Genomic DNA, 20,876 nt, shown 5'->3' with positions numbered 1-20,876 from the left:
GTCACTGAACCTTGTACAACGTGTGAGCTACACATTCCGAAGGAGAATTCTACAATCAAGGTGGCTATCGGTCTTGTTAATCCTATCGACCGAACCAAGACACCAAGGATTCATGGGAATATAATCCAAGAAGGATATGCTACCATCTCGGTAGATAAAGCTGAAAAAGGTTTTAGTGATTTGCCTCTTGACATTCCTGGAGGTGATGGCGAGAAGACTCTAGGAGAAGCGGAGAAGACATTCATTCTATGGCGCAAGCGCTACATCATCATTCCAGGGATGTCGGCTCCACCTCCTCCTGAACTACCTCACCATAGGTACGTGCGGATGAAAACACTACATCATTAATTTGTATTGGCTTAAATAATTAACAATCTGCTCATAATAATATGTCATTCCTTTTTTTTGTAGCAGATCCTCCCCCAACCTAAATCCAATTGTTCAATCGCCAGATCATCATAGTGCTCAGTACGATGACATTATGTTGGAAGACGAGGCTGCATCTACACCATCTCCAAGGAGGTCTCCAACGCCGCAGCCGCCACCTCCAAGGAGGTCTCCAACGCCGCTGCCAAACACCTCCAAGGAGGTCTCCAACGCCTCCCCCGCCCCCGCCTACCAAGAAGCCTAGCAAGAGGCCAACCCCTCAAACGAAGAACCAGTCCCCGCCTGCAAAGAAAGCCACCGTGAAACCAAGGGCTATTCCCAAAATAATATCTGAAGAGAAGGAAGAAGGAACTGATGCATATAAAAAAGACATGTCTAGATTCTATGACAAACTTAAAATGAATCAAGAAGCAAGGAGAAACCCGGAGAAACCGTACTTCTTCGTAGCTCCAGATATTCTAAGAAAAAGGTGACTTCTTACCAGCAACAACAGCGGGAATCTCGTAAGCCGTCCAAATCAACGTTATCAGACTATGACCGCACTCTCACCAAGTCAATTGAGGCGGCACAGAAAAAGAAGTGGGTAGGAAAAGGCATTGCCCAACTCAGACAACAAGCACACCAATCAATCCCCCCGCTAGTTGTTGGTAATGAATATGGTTCGAATTTAGGATTAATGCATCAGGCAAACATACCTCCGGATGTCGATTTGGATCACCTTGGTGAATTTCTTGATGAGACTGGTCTCGACCTTTACCAGATGTTTGGTGATGGAAACATTGAGAGTGCGGCGGAGGTTGATATTTGGAAGAAAAAATTTGTACTAGGCCAGAGTCTATACAACCCTCAAGCCTTATCTGATCTGGGGACGCAAATGTACCTGCTAAACAAGTGGTACATGCAGGCGTCTACCAGTGGAGACTTCTGCGTTGGTGTCAGAATTAGAGACGAACATTGGTTCCGTGGCGATGATGTTATGTATGTTGACTTTGCAGAATTTCATCAACTATGCCACCTGACCTCTCTGGACAAAGTTATCATTAGCTGCTATTGCCTGTAAGTAATAATTCTTTCGATCTATTATTAAACTCATCATATGTGTGTATATGCATATAAATTATCCTAACAAGTACTATATATATGCAGATTTACAATGACAGAGCTCAGAAAGGAAGGGTGCAATGAAATTGGTTTTGTTGATCCCCATATAGTATTCGAAGACCCAATTACTCCAAAGACTAATTGGAAGTCTGAGTCAGAGAGTAACCTCATGAACTTCTTAGTGAACCAACGCCACAAGAAGGATATACTCTTTCCCTATAACTTCAAGTGAGTGTTAATCATGTCGATCATATCCTTAATGGCTCATATGTTGATTCTAGTTAATTAATGAGTGTTATGCGTTATATCCTATAAACACATGCAGCAATCACTGGATATTGATGGACATCGATCTGGTGAAAAGTCACTTGATAATCTATGACTCGATGAGAAAACCACAACAAGACTACCAAGATATGATAGATATTATCCAGAGGTAATTTCGGGATCTCTAGCAACTATATATACACACAAACATGATGATTAACTATATCTGATGACGTGGCAAATTTTTTATTGGGCAGTGTTTGGAAAACCTTTATTGAGAAGCAACACATGGAAAAATGCAAAGCGCCACTGAATGTAATCCCTTTGAAAGTAAGTCCCCTGAATCGCATCATCTTTATTAATTAAACATATAGCTTTCACCGGATCACCAGATTGGATGACAAATTTTTTTCTCGTAAAGTGGTGTCTAAGGCAGGAACAGGGGAACAACTACTATGGTTACTATGTTTGCAAGTTTATCAAGGTGCTCTCCCAAAGAACTCCTACAGAGAGACTCAAAGTACGTTAAAAATACACTATATATTCATTTAATTATTATTATTGATTGTGTTACTATGTCTTTATATATATATATATGTACATATATTAATTTATTTTCCTTTAATTCAAACCTGTAGACTCGATGGTTGGAGGAAAAGGTCATACGGCAAGACCAAATCAAAGCAATTCAAGAGTCTATAGCTGAATTTTTTAATGAGCAAGTCAACGATTCCAAGGGCGAGTTCTACTTCGACCCAACACTGCCATTGAAGTCAAGCTAGAGGATGAGAGGAAACTTGTTATGTCACAACAACTGTAATGCAATCTTTTGTAATATATGCACATGAAATAATATAATGTAAAATACACATATGCATGCATGCATGTAAATATATATATGATGCATGCATTCATATATATATATATATATATATATATATATATATATATATATATATATATATATATATATATATATATATTTCTATGCTTGAATTGTGTGATTTAATACGTTCATTGTGCTTGAACCGAAACATACTATATGCGCGTATAAATGTATAATTAGCAGCGTACAATACGATTTCGAAAACCTATTTTGAAAAGAAAACAAAAAAATGAAAAGAAAAGAAAAGAGAAAAAAACCTTTAGTCCCGGTTCGTATTACCAACCGGGACTAAAGGTGCCGGCCATCGTGGCATGTCAGGAGGCACCTTTAGTCCCGGTTGGTGTTACCCACCGGGACTAAAGGTCCTCCTTTAGTCCCGGTTCCTGACCCGGGACTAAAGGACCCCCCCTTTAGTCCCGGATGCTTGCTCCCGGGTGGGGAACCAGGACTAGAGGGGGTTCCCCACCGGGAGTAAAGCTCGGTTCTCTACTAGTGAGAGAGAGAAAGAGAGAGGAAGACACAGAGAGATGGGAGGCTTGAAGGAGACGGGAGGAGGGGGGGGGGGGGGGCGGACGCGAAGTGTTGCTTTTATCACATAATATTATCGTCATGCAACCTAATCTCTCCTCTGGATTACAACTCAAACTTGTAGAGAAAATGGTGAGATGTAGCAGTGGCAGTGAATTATTTAATGGTTAAATAGCAACATAAAGTTTCTCCTTTATTATATTTTTAGCAAAAAATAATCTAAATTATTTGAAATTATTTGTGCATCTAGCAAAATTTGTATTGTTTTGTTCTTCTTCATTCTCAAAAAAAATTTTGCACTTAAATTATGGAGGCAGGCATGATGCGCACTGAGAGGAGTGGTGGCACCGGCGGTGGCTGGTTAGAGGCATGGTCCCTTACGTCTATGGGGTGCTATTACTTCTATCAGCGCATGGGCCCAATGCATGCTCGTTATGTCTACGGGGTGCTTTTTCTTATCGCCAATTTTACAACATGGGGGTTACGAGAAAACCCCACACTGTTCTTTCAGAGACAGCGACTCAGTGGTTGTCATGGCAACCGTGACTGCTTTGCAGCTGAAGCTGTCCTGATGATCAGCTTTACTTTCTTCGTATCCTTCCAATTTTCACCATACGAAACATTTTGTTTTTATTCCTTTAGTTTGTTTTAGCCTTAACAAAATGTCCATCAGCTCTTTTTCTTTGCTATGTTCTTGTCCACTGTGTACACAAGAAATGTACATGACCTTAGGAACGCTTGGCACTCCAAGCGGTGGGAGCTAAAGATTGTGCTCCTGGCGAGTTGCTTCGTTATCTCTATATTTGCACCAACCTACATGACCCAACTCTACGGTTAGTCACTTTACCAACCTATCTAACAACTTCTAAGATCAAAATTCCACCACATGTTGATGATGGCATTTTTGGCTGAAATATTTTCAGGGAAAGTTGCACCTTTTGGAGCAGGGTACCTCACATTAGTTATTCAAGCATTTCTTTTTGTTCTTCCTTTGTGGTGACTAACATGTGGTGATTATGCTATATCTTGTTTTTGGAATTGAGCAGGCTATTTCTTATTATTCAGCTCATAAGTGTGATAAGGTACATCACACGACTAAACTCCAGATGGTGCGGCCAAGCAAATTTTGATAATCAGTAAGTTTTCTTTATATATCTTGCTCAACATGTATGTTTTGTAACTTTTGTTTGATCGTTTCCATCTGACCACCGTGGATTGACTTGCAGTCACCGTGAAGTGAACATGATCTCTAAACTTGCGTACGGTTGCTCTATGGTGGGCATCATACTTATGCTCTTCTGGTACATGAGCTCTTATTTGGACGTCGCGTTGATTGCCTCCACGCTGGGGTTGGTGTACATCATGCCCTTAATCTCATCATTGACAAAGGTAATTAAGTAAACACTTGTTTATTAGATTATGAAACGTTAAGAACGAATAGAGTAAGAGCGAGCTAGTGACATATATTGAATATGCATGGTGAATTTGTAACCCATTGTACACCTAAATTAGGCCAAAGGATTTTACATGGAGCCATTGCTAATGGGAGTATACATTGTATTCCTGTGCTGGTCAGCAATTAAAAGGTAAAATATTCATTCTTACTTATGCATGCTTGATGTGGCTGCCTATTAGATTGCGTCAGTTTTTTATATGACACACAACTCTCTTTTATTTTCTTTGGATATGAAATTTGGCCTCAACAGCGAGCCAGAGACAAGCCGCTACAAGAAAGAAAACACTGGTTCAGGTGTAAATTGGATAACGATGATTGTAAGTACACACTCATAATCATTTCAAAGTTCTTATCTTATCTAGGGTGATATTTCATTAATATTCCAATATCGGCAGAGTTTTATTGCTGAACTGGCCAGCGTAACTGTAGCTGCTTTTTCAACAGGCACTGACTACAAATGTATACAGGTATATATGTTGTTTGCTCGAACTAAACAAATCAATAGAAATGTGAATTGTTTTTGCACCATTCAAACTAAATATGGCTTGAATGCTTGCAGTTCACGAACGTAGTAGAGTCGGAAAATGACATACCATATGGTTATGGTTTTTTCCATTTTGTCTTTGCTACGGGCTCCATGTATTTTGGCATGTTGTTTCTCGGCTGGGACACACATCATGTATCAGAAAAGTAAGTTAAGATATGAACCTGACACCAACGATTAAATTAAAGTAACATGTTGTTTTTGTTCTTGGCTGCAAGTTTGACATTTTGCATTTCACATTAGGTGGAGCATGGATGTCGGTTGGAAAAGTACGATCGTCCACCTAGTTAACGAGGGCCTAGCAGTAATATTCTTTGGTAAGTGAGATATATGACTAAAACCATCAACTTTTCTGAGCTTATCGCAAGTGTCACCTATAGCACCATGCATGTATAGTTTTGTTTATTTTTTCTACTTTATTTTGCTACAAAGAAAAATTATATTGCAGTGTACTTATTGACCGATAGATGAATGTTTGTGCCTGCAGTGGTGGTAGTCCTTGCTAGGTCTTATGGAATTGGTTGGCTCCAGCAGCTGCTTCGAAAGATCTTTGGAATAGGTGGCCAGCAGCTCGCACAAGAATCCCGTGTCCCAGAGTGCGAGGGAATTGAGATGGGCAATATTGGACCATCGCAAGAATCCCGTAGCACAAGACGTGAGGAAATTGAGACGGACAATAATGAGCCGCCACAAGGACCCCATGCCACGGAGCCCGTGGGAACTGAGAGGGACAATGCGCAACCATCTTCATCGTCCTCGACGACAAGGCCCCTCCGTACATCAGAGCCCCAAGAGCCTGTATTGGGAATGCAATGGGGGGAAATACGAGAAGAGTGGTGATTGTAATAAATACGAGGGACCGTTCGAATATACTCTCTCTGTTTTTCACTCAAATTGTCTTCTGCCCGTGGTTTTTAACCTCCCACGCGTAACTACTCCAATTGAAGCAAACAGCTACGCGAGTGACACTTCGCTTCCTCTGATCCAAACTCGCCGCTAGGTCGACATACAAGGGCGGCGGCGTCGCGCCGACACGCAGCTCGCCATGCATGGATGCATCCCCGCGGTGATCATGAGCACCTCGCTATGCCACTCTGCATGTTGTCGACCTGTCGTCTTCCCCATCTCGACGTTCGTAGTACAGTAGCTGAGAGTTGACCCGGCAATCGAACTAGGATACACATCATATCACGTGCGCGCTGATCGATCCACAGGCCATGCATACATCTTTTTTTTGTGACTAGACATGCATACATCGTGCACGCTAGCTGTTAGTTGACATGCATCAGCAATTATTTTATCATGTCAAAAGTGATACTTCTTGTCACCCTCGACGCTCTGGCACACGTATATATCATCATATATATCCTCTTAATGTTCTAAAATTAATTTAGACATTTTCTGAAAAAAAAGAGGATCTAAACAAACTTCATCTCTGGCAAGTATATATGTACGTCGTCGTACCATCCTGTGACCACAGCTAGCATTATTGCAAATGCAAAGTGCATGCATGCAACTCCATCGCCTTGTCTCAAGTCTCTCATGCATGCTGGAGTGTAGTGGTGGTGTGGTGGGGCTGGCCGGTCTTAAAGCTGCAAACCAAACAGGCACATAATGCAAAGCCTACAAGCACATGGATTTCAGATGTTATCGGGGTTTGGGACCGGTTGTTATCAGTGTTATTTTATCAATGACTAGTAATCGATTCTACGGTGGGGGTTGATTCTCCGGGGTGTTGTGATAGTATCTGAAGTACATCTTGCTGTGGTATTTATGATTTGTCTTTAAGAAGCGTCGGTACCTTAGATAAACTGTCTTCTTGGATGCATCTACGTATACCTATGTAGTACCATCCAAGCAGACTAAGCATCCCGTCTTCCCTTTGATCTATTCAGACAAAACAAATAGCGCGGGTTAATCATTGGTAGTAACAAAGACCATGGCTCTACATATGAAGTACTCCTTTTGGAACGCATCATACATCGGCTCCCCATGCCACCATAGCCTCTCCATTTCTTGCATCAAAAGCTTGAGGAACGCATCTATATCAATGCCTGTTTGTTCCGGACCAAAAATTAGAATAGGGAGGAGCAGGTGCTTTCTCTTCTGACATAGCCATGTTGGGATGTTGTATATGGTCAAGATCACTAGCCATGTGTTGTGGTCGCTAGTCCTCTCATTGAAGGGATTCATTCCATCGGTGCTCAACCCAAACCGTATATTCCTTGGGCCAGCGCTGAATTCTTTGTGCTTGTCATCGAAGCGTTGCTATTGAGTACCATCGGCCGGATGTGCAATCACATCATCAACCACCTTGCTCTCATCATCGCACCATGTTATGAGTGTGGCTTCCTTAGGGTTTAGGAATATACACCTCAAGTGGTCGACCACTGTTAGGTACCATATTACCAAGGTAGGAATTCTTCTCTGCTTTGCATCATTGCCTAATGGAGTGTCCTCTAGGGATTGAGAATCTTGTACCGCCTTTTTCCCACCCTTCTTCCTCTTGTTCCCCTTGGAGACTTTATCCCTGTCGTAAAGGTCGTTGTTCTTGTACCGACTGGCCCCACACCTAGGACATTTATCTAGTGACTTGAACATGTCGCCACGAAAAAGGATACCATGGTTGGGGCACGCATGGATTTTTTCAACCCCCATTGTCAATGGACTTATAACCTTCTTTGCTTGGTATGTGTTGGCGGGAACTGAGTTTGGCTGTGGCAGCAACCATGACAGGAGACACGATAGATCATTGAAACTACAGTCTGACCAGCCGTACTTAGCCTTCAGGATGAGTAGCTCAAGCACAAAACGTAGCAGTATCCAGTGTATCGGACAACCTTTTTCAACACCATACACAGTCTCCTTCGATGCTTTTTTCACCCTTTCTAAATTTTCTAGACCTTTCGGGCTCTTTAGTAAAATCTCTAGTCCAATGACCTGAATCATTTCCTCTAAATCATCATAATCATCTTCATCCCCGACAGTGCTCCGCTATCATTATTGGCACCACCTTCGTCGTTACCATCCTAACCACCAGCATCACCACCTTGTTCGTTGCCAAACTCAGGATCCATTCGTACATCAAGCTCTGCTAAATATTGTGACAGGGATTCTAGGGTTTCGGCATCGTCTTCCTCCTCATTGTTGTCATAACAACAACTGTTTCACCATGATGAATTCACACTGTGTAGTCCTTAACAAATCCTCACATAATCAAATATGATCTAATGATAGTCATATATGTCAATGAGATAAGGTTCTTGCAATCTTTACAGAGACAAATAATTATGTCCTTATTCTCTGTCAACGTCGTTGCATGCTTCTTTGCGGCTTCAATAAATTTATCCACCTCTTCACGAAACCTGCCTTAAACCTTAACGAACCATACATCCAAGAGTTCTTGTACTCCATCTTTTACAACAACAGCAACCAAAGAAAATACATTAAAGGACTACTTATTCAGATATATATATATATATATATATATATAAGAATCAAATTAATAATTACTTGAGAATAATTGTACATACTTCAGATATATATAAATATAAATCAAATATAATTACATGAAGCATTTCAAACACACCATGGTAGAGGATAATTAATTAATGGCCTAATTATCCATAAATAATTAAAAATATATATTTGTTGATTACAATAAACAATTTCAAAGACAACAATTAATATTTTACCCACTATCTTTCATGCAAACCCTAGCCCAATTTCATCAAACATAAATTTACAAAAATAAAATTAATAGAAAAATCAAACCCTAGATCTAGATGCACATGAAACATCCATAAAACTAACTAATTGTTCACTAAAATCAAGAAACATCGACTAAATAGGGGTATAATCTTATTCCTCTACCCAATTTACCCTAGTACCTTCAAAATTTTGGTCTAATTTGCTTCATAAGTAGCTCCAGCACCATAGAAGTTAGAAAAAAGCAAAACTCTAATTACTCACTAACCAACCATTAAAACTTCAAAAAAAGTTTAGACTAGCATTTCCTTGCCTTCTACAACCTCTCCATCAAAGGATTTTAGACCAAAACCTCCCCCTTAGTAGAGCATTTTTTAGGAGGTGCCTAAGGCCTCCCAAGCCTTTTTCGTATAAGAGTGAGTGACCCGAGGAGGAAGAAGGGGGCTGCAGCCATTTATACGTGAAACATTTGTAAGGGCGGCTGGTGATTGAGCCGTCCCTAAAAATCACAACAGTGGGGACGGCGCTGGTCATAGCCGCCCCTACAAATTGAATAGTAGGGGTGGCTCGTATCACTAGCCGCCCCTACCGTGCCATTTGTAGGGGTGGCTGGTCTCGCAGGTCCCAAGCACGCCCACTGTAGGAGCGGCTCCGTCACTAGACGCCCCTATAAAAAATTGAGTTGTTGCTACAAACCTTTTCTATAGTAGTGGAAGCTGCGCCTGGCCTAGGCAAGCTCCCCAGCCGTCCGATTTTGGACGTCTGGGTCAGGATTCGTTGCCAGACATGCCAGGTCTCAATCCAAACATGCCCCATATATGCTGAAACCCACCCCCCAAAAGCGTTGATTGAACCCACTCATCAAAAATCGAAGATAAACATCATCAACATCATCGTCCTCCGACGTCAAGACTCTCAAATCGAGGGTCCCTCACTAGAGAGCTTGGAGTGTGATATACTTCTTCCTACCGGCTGATATTTTTAATTATGATAATTGTGATATACTTCATCCATCCCAAAAAGAATGTCATTCTGATTTTTCTCGTTTTTCAAGAGGTCAATAAATTTCAAAGTAGTTTGACCAAATATATACAAAAAAAGTCAAAAATATACTAATATGTGTAGTAACTACGATATATTAGATGAATCATGAAATATATTTTCATAATTAACCTACTCAGAGATAAGAAAAAATGTTGTCAATATTTTCTATAAACCTTCGAATTTAAGAAAGTTTAGCTTAGTTCACACCTAAAATAACATTCTTTTTTGGACGGAGTTAGTATATTACTTCCAGAATTTTATTTGACATACATTGCCACTACGACGATCCTAAGGGCACAAAGGACAGCCCTATTTCCATTACTTTGTTTTTTAAGAACTCGGTGGTGCTCTAGAGTGTAGTAAGGGGTGGAATAGAGCACAACAGAGTGCAATGTAAAATTCGAAAAATCTATATTCTTTACACCTACCGTGTTACCGTTGCACATGCAAGTATGTAAATTATTCAAAGGGAATAAATCCGTGTCTCTGTCCTGGTCTCCCCTTTGTTCTAACAAACTTATTTTTACCTCATACTTTAATAGAACTTTTCCGACCCTTTAATTTGTACTCCCTCCATACTGGTAATTCAAGTCATTTTGGACAATGACACGGTCTCTAAAGCATAACTTTAACTTCTTATTTTCATAAAAAATATTTATTGGAAAGCGATATATATATATATATATATATATGAAAGTACTTTTTAAGACAAATTTATTCATATGATTTTTATATTTTCAAACTCAATAACTTAAGAGTTATTCATGATTTATATTCTCAATGTTTGACCAAAGCCTTTTCCAAAACGACTTGAATTACCAGTATGGAGGGAGTACATGACTTAGTCCAGTATGGAAAATAGTGGCATGTACTAGTGAAATTAGGTGGTTAAACGGCATAAGGTTCTGCTTCTTTATTTATATTTTAGTGCAAAATAATCTAAAATTAATGAAGCTGATTATGCTAGAGCATTGCAATTTTAGTCAGCCTTTGATAACTACTTGTGATTGGATGGTAGGTTCAATCCCTCTAGATATTATAGCATGGGAAGAGGAAAGAACTAATCGCACATGTGACTTTGTTCGGACAATTCAAAATTTGAATTTTAAAAAATTTGAACTTGAAACAATATTTTAAAAGAGTAAATGATTTCAGCTGAAAAAGTCATCAACAACAAAGTCATAGAACTCATCAAGATCTACAACTTTTATTTTAGTCATTTATTCATCCGACAAAGTGGTACTAATATTATTCATAAATTTTATATATCTCTCATATGATTTCATAAACTATAAGAGAGATGTAAATTTTATGAACAATGTTACTATCACTTTGTCGCATGAAGAAATGAGCAAAATAAAAGTTGTACATCTTGATGAATTCTACAACTTATTTGTTGATGATTTTTTCAGCTGAAATCATTTACTCTTTCAAAATGACGTTTGAAGTTGTTAGTTTTTGATATTCAAAATTCAAATAGATAAAACATAGTCACATGAAAAGATGGGCAAAATAATAGCTGTAAAAACATAACAAATTGATAGAGCATGATTTTAGAAAATTTTAGAAAAAAAATTATAAAATTTGAAGTTAGTATGAGGGAGAAAGACTAGTTACAAGTTTTAACCGGAGATTAAAAAAAGATCAGAGTTCTTCAATCATTTAAAAATTGTATTTCAAACACCATTTTAAAACATCAAATGATTTCAAATGGAAAAGTTATAAACAAGAAAGTTCTATAACTTTTCGAGATCTATAACTTTTATTTTGGTCATTTCTCCGTCCGAGGCCTTTTGAAAAATTCAAATTTTAGTACTTAATTTTTAATATTCGACGTCTATTACAAATTATTTATAGTGTCGCTAGGTTATTAAAACCGCCACTATAAATACATTTTTACTGGTTGTTTTCTTAAGGCTACGACTGTTGTAACACGGCCTCCGAGAGTAGCAGAGACCTATGTGGTCAGCAGTTCGCAAAGATGTCTCCAACCGATCACCTAAGCGAAGGCCCAGCCACCACGCCTCCAGACCGTTAGGCGCGCAGGCACCTCCGGACGAAGAGGGCGGAGGCCGCCCCACTGATAGGCTAATCAAATGCCAACGTCTAATATGTGTGTGCAGGTAAGCAGAGGAAGGCACTCATGGACGGCGCTGGCACTCCGGTTGGGCCTCCGCTCATATGGGCGGAGGCCCGAGCAGGAGCACGACTGAACCAGGCGTCGGAGGTCGGTGGCTTTCGGCGTCCCTAAGGCGAAGACCGACGGTGGAGGGCCGAAGGCCCATCAACGAATCCTGAGGCCTGCTGGGCCGGTTGGTCGCGCAGGCCCAGTATCTGATAGTGGCGTGGCAAGATTACCCCCGAGACGAAGAGCAAGTAGATGAATATTCCCAGAATGTACTGTAGCAGTTGAGGGGCACTGTTGTAAACACCGCAAAGGCGGTAGTTGAGCCCTATAAATAGGGAACACTTGTAACAGTACGAAGAAGGTTGGTGAATGTATTAATGAAACCACAGCATTACGCGTCACTCCCTTACACGCCCACTTGCTATGCCAACCCTTCTAAAGCTTCCGCCCGATTACTGCACTCATCGGGCGGAGGCCCCTACCACTTCCTCACCGTCTGAGACCGCAAGTCTCAACATTGGCGCCTACCGTAGTTTGGCCAAGGCAAACCAACAATGGCTGGGAAAAGAAAACCACCACCAGAGTAGCAACAACCACGGGTTAGAGAGGAAGGCCTAGGCGAACCACTCGTAGCACCTACGCAACCTCGCCAGCGGAGGATGACACCAGAGCAGATGCCCAGGGTCAACCACCGGAACACCAAGATCCAGAGATTCAAGATCCGGAGGCCCAACAAAATTCAGGCATAACACTTGAGCAAGAACTGCAACAGCTGCAAGCACAGTTGCAAAGAGCACAACAAGAGAGGGACAGAATGGCAGCAGCATTCGCAGCTAATCAGCAAGCTACTCAAGCGTCAGCACAAGTAGTAGAAATAAGGCAGCAGTTGGCAGTCCTACATGCTGAGATGCTAAGTATGCAGCATGCAGTACCAGCGTCAACCTCCGCAATCCCAACCTCCGCAGCAACACCAACTGCAACCATACCACAAGGGCCTCCGCTAGTGATCAGCTCGCCCACGATGCCATCTCAGGTGATGCAGAGGCCTATCGATCCCAAGTCCCCACTCTCTGAAGGCATACAATAGTCGCCATGGCCAACGGCGTACAAGCCAATCACACTACCAAAGTTCAACGGAAAGACAGACCCCCATCAGTTCATTATGAGTTACGAGGCAGCAGTAGCCTCCGTCGGCGGAGACGACACCGTCTTGGCAAAGTCATTTGTCATTGCAGTCGAAGGCGACGCATTGGCTTGGTATTCTATGCTCAAACCAAGCACAGTCTATTCTTGGGAAAACCTCCGATACAAGATATTGGCAAATTTCAAGGGGCTAACAGCACAGTCGCTGACTTCCACAGATCTGTTCCAATGTAAGCAAATGTCGGGAGAGACACTACACGACTACTTCCGGAAATTCGTGCAACTAAAGGCGAAGGCACCAGACGTCCCAGACGAGATCGCCATTGAAGCAGCAATCAAAGGCCTCCGAATCGGGCCATTCGCAGCACACCTAGCAAGAAAGAAACCAACTTCCACACAGCAGTTGTATGACGAGTTCGAGAAATACTGCAGATCAGGCAATGACCTCCGAAAAAGGCTGGAGGAGCAGGGTCAAAACAGACAGCAAAACAGCAGCAAAAACTCCCAGAAAAGCTATACGAACCAGAATGCATCAAATCAGAAACCAGGCCAGGGGCAAGTGCTCAGCATCGAGGGTCAACCTTACCCCGAACAAGGGCAACTGGCAGCGCCAGCAGGGCCGGAGACCCAGACCAGGAACCAAGGTCAGCAAGGTTACCAAGGCAAAAACTGGAACAAAAACCACAAGCAGAAACAACGCAGGCCATATTACGTTTTTCATGGTGAAAGCGCAGGGCACAGCACCAAAGATTGTCCGGAGACAAAAGAGACATAGGAAAGGATGAAGAACAAACAGACAGCCCAACCTCCGACACAGCAGAGCGCAAGAGAGGTCAACACCACCTACACAACTGGCCACCAGCAGTACTGCCTAATGTACCCAGTGCTAAACGCAAACCAAATACATCCCTCCACACTGGCCTCTGCCTATTACCCAAACTTCCTACCAGCATGGCGGTCAACGCCTTCGTAGCAGCCTTCGACGGGTAACTACAGGTCGGACGCAAGCCTGACCTACATAAACCCAAAACCTCCCCACATAACCTACCTTGAAACAAACCCACCGCCACAAAACCAAAGCAGGTTCGAGCCTCCGCCACAACTGCAGCACATGCAGCAACTGCCTCCGCCGCCACCTCACAACCAACCACCAATACCAAAAAATGAGCCAAACCCAGAAAACCAAGTCAACGCCCATGGACCGCTACCAACAATAGGCATGATACTACCAATCACCAGAGGATCATCAATGGAGTTTCAAACGAAAAAGCAGAAAAAAGATCACCTCCGCCTGGTAAACAACGTAGCAGTCCAAGGCCCAGGAAAATACACAGATTGGTCTAGAGTCCCAATCACCTTCATAGAAGAAGATCTCCAGTTAGAAAGCTACCCTCACACAGATGCAATGGTAATCAAGACCAACATAGCAGCGTGGGAGATAAGCAGAGTACTGATTGACACTGGCAGTTCAGCAGATATCATCTTCGCAAATACCTTCGACCAAATGAAGCTCAGCAGAAATCAACTACAGCCCTTTGAATCCCCTTTGATAGGATTCGGAGGCAAGCAGATACAAGCATTAGGAAAAATCTCACTCCCAGTGTTGTTTGGAACCCAAGCAAATGCTAGAACCGAGTACATAACCTTCGACGTCGTCGATCTGTATTACCCATACAATGACATCTTGGGCAGAGGATTCACAACCAAATTCAATGCAGCCCTGCATATGGCCTACCTGTGCATGAAAATACCAGCACTCCATGGTATTATCACAGTCCGAGGCAGCCATAAAGAAGCAAGAAACATAGAAAAAGCAATCTATAGAGCCCAAAGAAACATCAATGTAGTCAAGTCGGCAGACAAAGAACTAGAGCCTCCGAATATGCCTAGAGGAAAAATAGATATGGCAGGTCAAGAAGAGACAAAGGTGACCCCTCTAGGAAAGGAGTTACCAGACAGAAAAGTAACAATCAGCTCAGAATTGAGCAAAGCAGAGGAGGAAGAGCTCATGGAGACATCTTCGCCTGGTCAGCCTCCGACCTCCAGGGAGTCAGCAGGGACATCATACAGCATGAACTGGATATCAATGGAAACATGAGGCCAAGAAAGCAGAAATAGAGAAAATGTCGGAGGGCAGAATCCTGGCAGCAAAGGCGGAGGTGCAAAGATTGCTAGATGCAAAAGTCATCAGGGAAGTCAAGTATTCAGAATGGCTTGCAAATATAGTACTGTTACCAAAGAAGAATGGCAAAATGAGAATGTGCATAGATTTCACAGATCTGAATAAAGCTTGCAAAAAAGACCCTTTTCCATTGCCAAGAATAGATGCCTCCGTCGACAAGGCAGCCAGATGCCGGAGGTTTTCTCTCCTCGACTATTTCTTTGGGTATCACCAAATCTGGATGAAAAAAGAAGACGAAGACAAGACAAGTTTCACCACTCCATTCGGGACATATTGCTACACCAGAATGCCGAAGGGCCTCAAAAATGCCAGAGCAACCTTTGCCAGAATGACAAAGGAAGTTTTGGGCCCACAACTAGATAGAAACATCATAGCCTACGTCGACGACATAGTGGTCATGAGCAAGAACAAGGATGATCATGTCTCCGACTTACAGGAGACCTTCGCCAACCTCAGGACAGCTGGCCTCCACCTCAACCCAGAAAAATATATATTTGGAGTCACAAAAGGGAAGATGCTCGGATACATCATAAGCAGCAAAGGCATCAAAGCGAACCCAGACAAAACCAGAGCAATAATGACAATGGCAGAACCCAAAAACAAGAAAGAAGTGCAAAAGCTGACGGGAAGAATAGCAGCGCTCAACAGATTCATCTCAAAATCAACAGAACGCAGCCTACCCTTCTTCCAAGCCCTGAGGGGCGGAGACAACTTTGAGTGGGGATCCAAGCAGTTGGCGGCATTTCATAACTTGAAAGAGTATCTGGCAAACTCACTGGTGGTCTCCGTCCTAGAATCGGACAGCCACCTATTGCTATATGTGGTGGCCTTCGACCATGCAGTCAGCATAGTCTTAGTTCACGAGCTAGAAAAAGAATCAGGCAAAACTTAAAAGCCAGTTTATTTTATCTCAGAAGCACTGTCCGGAGCCAAGCTAAACTACACTAAGGTAGAAAAAGTTGCCTACGCAGTGCTGATGGCATCAAGAAAACTAAAGCATTATTTCCAAGCCAACGAAATCTCAGTTCCAACATCGCTGCCACTACAAGACTTGCTCAGAAACAAAGAAGCCTCCGGCAGAATAGGCAAATGGGCTACAGAGCTATCACAGTTTGGTATCTCATACATCCCTAGAACAGCAATCAAATCACAAGCACTAGCCGATTTTGTAGCAGATTGGACACCTCCGATAGAGCCCAAGGTACAACCAACCACTCAAAGCTGGATAGCATTCACAGATGGAGCCTGGGGCCAAGCCAGAGCAGGAACCTCCACCGTCCTAACAGCACCCTCCGGCGTCAGACTGAAATACGCAACAAGGCTAGAGTTCAAATCAACAAACAACATAGCAGAATATGAAGGCCTGATCCTAGCACTCAGTAAAGCAAAGGCCCTAGGGGCAAAAACATTGACAGTCAAAACAGATTCTCAAGTGGTTACTGGCCAAGTAGAGAAAGAATACACATCAAGAGAGCCAGAACTCATCAAATACTTATCCGTTGTCAGAAACATGGAGCGGAGATTCGAGGGCTTCACCCTGAAGCACATCCCAAGAGCAGAAAATGCAGAGGCAGATGAACTAGCAAAAGCTATGGCAAACAACCTGCCACTACCACCAAACACTTTTTACCAGACCATGAAGTCTCCGGCAACTGTGGAGACATCTAAGGCACCTAAGCCCATACTACACCTGCAAAATGAAGATTGGAGAAAGGCGATAACAGAATTCTTGGAAGGCAAAACCACCGAAGAAGATGAAGCAAAAGCAGCAAGAATACAGGCCAGGGCAAGAAATTACACAATCATAGATGGTGTACTGTACAAGAAAGGAGTAGTCCAGCCTCTCCTCAAATGCATATCGCAGAGCGAAGGCATAGAGTTGCTTCAAGAAATACACTCAGGAATTTGCGGGTCGCACATTGGCTCTAGAGCATTATCAGCAAAGGCAATAAGGCAAGGCTTTTACTGGCCAACACACATACAAGACGCAGAGCAGACAGTTAGAACATGCAAAGCATGCCAAACATTCTCTCCCGGGCAGTCAAAACCGTCGTCGGAGACCCAGCTTATACCTCCGACATGGCCGCTACAAAGATGGGGTATGGACCTGGTCGGCCCATTACCACCATTCCAAGGAGGAAACAGATTCACAGTAGTGGCAGTAGAATATTTTACAAGATGGATAGAAGCAAAGCCGCTGGCGAAGATAACCTCAGAAACTGTCAGAAAATTCTTCTGGCAAAACATCATTTGCAGATTCGGTGTACCGAGGATTCTGACAGTAGACAATGGAAAGCAATTCAATTCAGAGAACTTCAAAGAATTCTACAAAAGCATTGGGACAAAACTAGCCTTCACCTCAGTATACCACCCAGAGTCCAATGGTGTTGTGGAAAGAGCAAACAGAATAGTGTTTTCAGCAATATCAAAAACATTGCTGGGCCTACGCAAAGGAAAGTGGGTAGATGAATTACCCAGAGTGATTTGGTCACATAATACATCTATCTCAAGAACAACAGGATTCACACCATTCAAACTGCTTTATGGAGAAGAGGCCATGATGCCAGAAGAAATCAAGCACGAAAGCCTCCGCACAACGACACAGCTAATGTCGCAAGATGAAAAATATGCAAAGGAAACAATAGAAGCCACAAGACTGGAAGCAGTCGAAAACATTGCAAAATATCAGTCCCAAACCAAGAAGTGGAGAGACTCTCAGGTGGTAAGAAAAGACATAAAACACGGAGACCTCGTACTAAAAAAACCCCAACGCACAACTTGTTGGCAAACTGCAACCGAAATGGGAAGGCCCATACATAGCAATGGCAGCAGGGCGCCCAGGCTCTTTCCACTTGACCGACAGTGAAGGTGTCATGACAACCCACACCTAGAATATTGACAGCCTCCGCAGATTCTACATCTAGGCAATGTACCAAAGGGCAACCTCCGCAAATAATAAGCGGAGGCCCCCCCGTTCATTTACTTTTCAGTTCATTTTTTTCTTTAACCCAAAAAAAAATGTAAAAGAGCCTGTACTCTTTTCCTCATAGGGGAACTCCAAGCGGAGGTGAGGTTTTTAACGAGGCAGGCTCAATGTAAAAATCCTCTAGAAGTATAAAGAGGTAATTCCTAAAAAGAACGCTTGAAAAGTCCAAAACCAAAAGCGGCCAGCTCTGGCGCCGCAATATTCGGTGAACAAAAATAAGCACAGGTCCTTTCAAAGCGCCGGCCACAGGCCTTGGCAATTTGAAACAACCTCTATGGCCAAACAGGCCTCCGACCTTGACAAAGACCTGACCAGATTCAGGCATCAAGGCAAAAACAACCTTGGCCCAACAGGCCTTCGACCTTGACAAAGACCTGTCCAAATTCAGGCATCAAGGCAGAAACCACCTTGGCCAAACAGGTCTCCGACCCTTGACGAAGACCTGACCAGATTCAGGCAGCAAGGCAGAAACCACCTTAGCCAAACAGGCCTCCGACCTTGACGAAGACCTGAACAAATTCAGGCATCAAGGCAAAAACAACCTCGGCCAAACTGGCCTCCGACCTTAACAAAAAACCACCCCAAGCATCAGTGGCAACACCATTATGGCGCTAGAACCAGGAAGAAGGTCTCCGCCATCGAAAACAGCAAAGCGGAGGAAAGGAATCCCGGCCTCCGGCCAAAAAACGGGAACCTTCACCTTTTCCAGCCGAAAGGCTGGGTTGTCTCTGCCCAGGGGGCAGTAGTTGGAGGCCATAATCTCCTCCACCAGGTCGCGGCCCCCGGAGTAGCGGCACGCTGCCGCAAAAGCCCGATCGCAAGCCTTCCTCGCCGAAGACATCTCCTCCGGCGGATCCACGCGTGTATGCGGCACCATCACCTCCATTCTTGAAGTCAATGGATACTCCACGACCTCCACACCATCCTTTGCGTTATATGCTGAAACCCCCCAAAAGCGTTTGCTTGAACCCACTCATAAAAAAATTGAAGTCTGAGAAACACCATCACCATCATCATCCTCAATGTCATGACTCTCAAATCGAGGGTCGCTCACTAGAGAGCTTGGCTGAAACGGTCATCAGGTCCTTATTAAACATGGGTTGATGGGCATACAACAAAGTTTGTAGTGCATACCATATTAATTTAATTTGGAAACTAGGAGAATCTTGCTTCTCTATTCTAAATTGATGGCCAGATATTCCTAATATTTGTAAGAATTTTGAATATTTACTTTTTTAATACGTACTTCTCATGAGGATTAACGGGAATCCAATAGTAAGAATAAGATATAATGATAAGATATCATCATATCTTGCACGAAATTAAAGCAGCTACTGCATTTCATACCATGAATGAACATACGAATTCTTGGATTTTCTAAACCATCTGTTCTCACTACTAGAGAACAGACTTTAGAACGATGTCCCAATTTAGCATTAGCCTCGGCATTTTTTGCCCCCGGGACTAAAGGACCCTTTAGTCCCGGTTGGTAATACCAACCGGGACTAAAGGTCCCTGCCCAACGGTCGTCCGCGGGGCAGGGATCTTTAGTCCCGGCTGGTATTACCAACCGGGACTAAAGGTTTACCTTTAGTCCCGGTTGGTAATACCAGCCGGGACTAAAGCTTTTAGTCCCGGTTTGGGTTATTCCCCGGGAATAAAGATTAATATTTAGTCCCGGTTTGGACCCCTAACCGGGACTAATTATCCCGGCCTATAATTCTGCTCAATTCTTCCTCCCCGAGCCCGAGCCATTCCATTATTCAAACTCACTGCCTCTGTTCTTCAGCTTGCTGTTGTTCTTGCACTCTCCCCCTCCATTGGTGTTGCTCTTCGATTTTGGAGGTAACAAACTTAATCCTCTTATGTTTTATCAGTAGCTTATCTCATTTTGCAATGTAGATGCATGTGTAACTTTATATGTTGGACTTTATTATGATTTTATATGTCATTTTTAGCTCAAAATCACATGATGATTTGCATATATGTTTGGATAAACAAAAGTTAAATTAGTTCATCAAAATCACGCCTCGCTCGTCCTCGCTGGAGCACGCGCCATTCTCGTCCCCGGTGGCTTACGTGATCTTAGAATTAATTTTTCCATGAAATGAAAAACTTAGAAAATTGTTAGAAAATTGTAGAAAATCCGTACTAGTTGAACTTGCGGACCGTGTTCATCTCGGCGAGCATGTTCTCTGCCGAGCGGTAACGGACATCAAGGAGGAGCTTTGATTCTACGAGGGAGAGCGGCAACGGTCGTGGAAGACCGTGTTCCCTTTCTCGTAGAATCGGAGCTCTTCCTTGGCCAAGTACGGTGCCGTCCGGTGGAGAAATGCTCGCCGAGATGATCACGTAAGCAAGGTCAACTAGTACGGATGGTTATTTATTGAAACATGTTTTTGAGCTATAATTTGATGGATATTTGAAAATATGAAATTTACACTAGTTTGCAAAAATAAGTATAGAAAGTAGATGACAACTGTTACTGGATCCTCGGCCTCTCGTTCGGTTGCGAA

At 42.9% G+C, this 20,876-nt stretch overlaps 1 pseudogene; it reads left to right on the top strand.

The window, feature by feature from the left end:
* The first annotated feature begins 3,891 nt into the window (after positions 1-3,891).
* LOC136487390 (uncharacterized) lies at positions 3,892-6,009 on the top strand (annotated as a pseudogene).
* The last annotated feature ends 14,867 nt before the right edge of the window (positions 6,010-20,876 follow it).

Source organism: Miscanthus floridulus, chromosome 10, assembly GCF_019320115.1.
Source record: "Miscanthus floridulus cultivar M001 chromosome 10, ASM1932011v1, whole genome shotgun sequence".
NCBI classification, from domain to species: Eukaryota; Viridiplantae; Streptophyta; class Magnoliopsida; order Poales; family Poaceae; genus Miscanthus; species Miscanthus floridulus.
The sequence above is the reverse complement of the archived record's forward strand: the minus strand, read 5'-3'. Positions and strand labels throughout refer to the sequence as shown.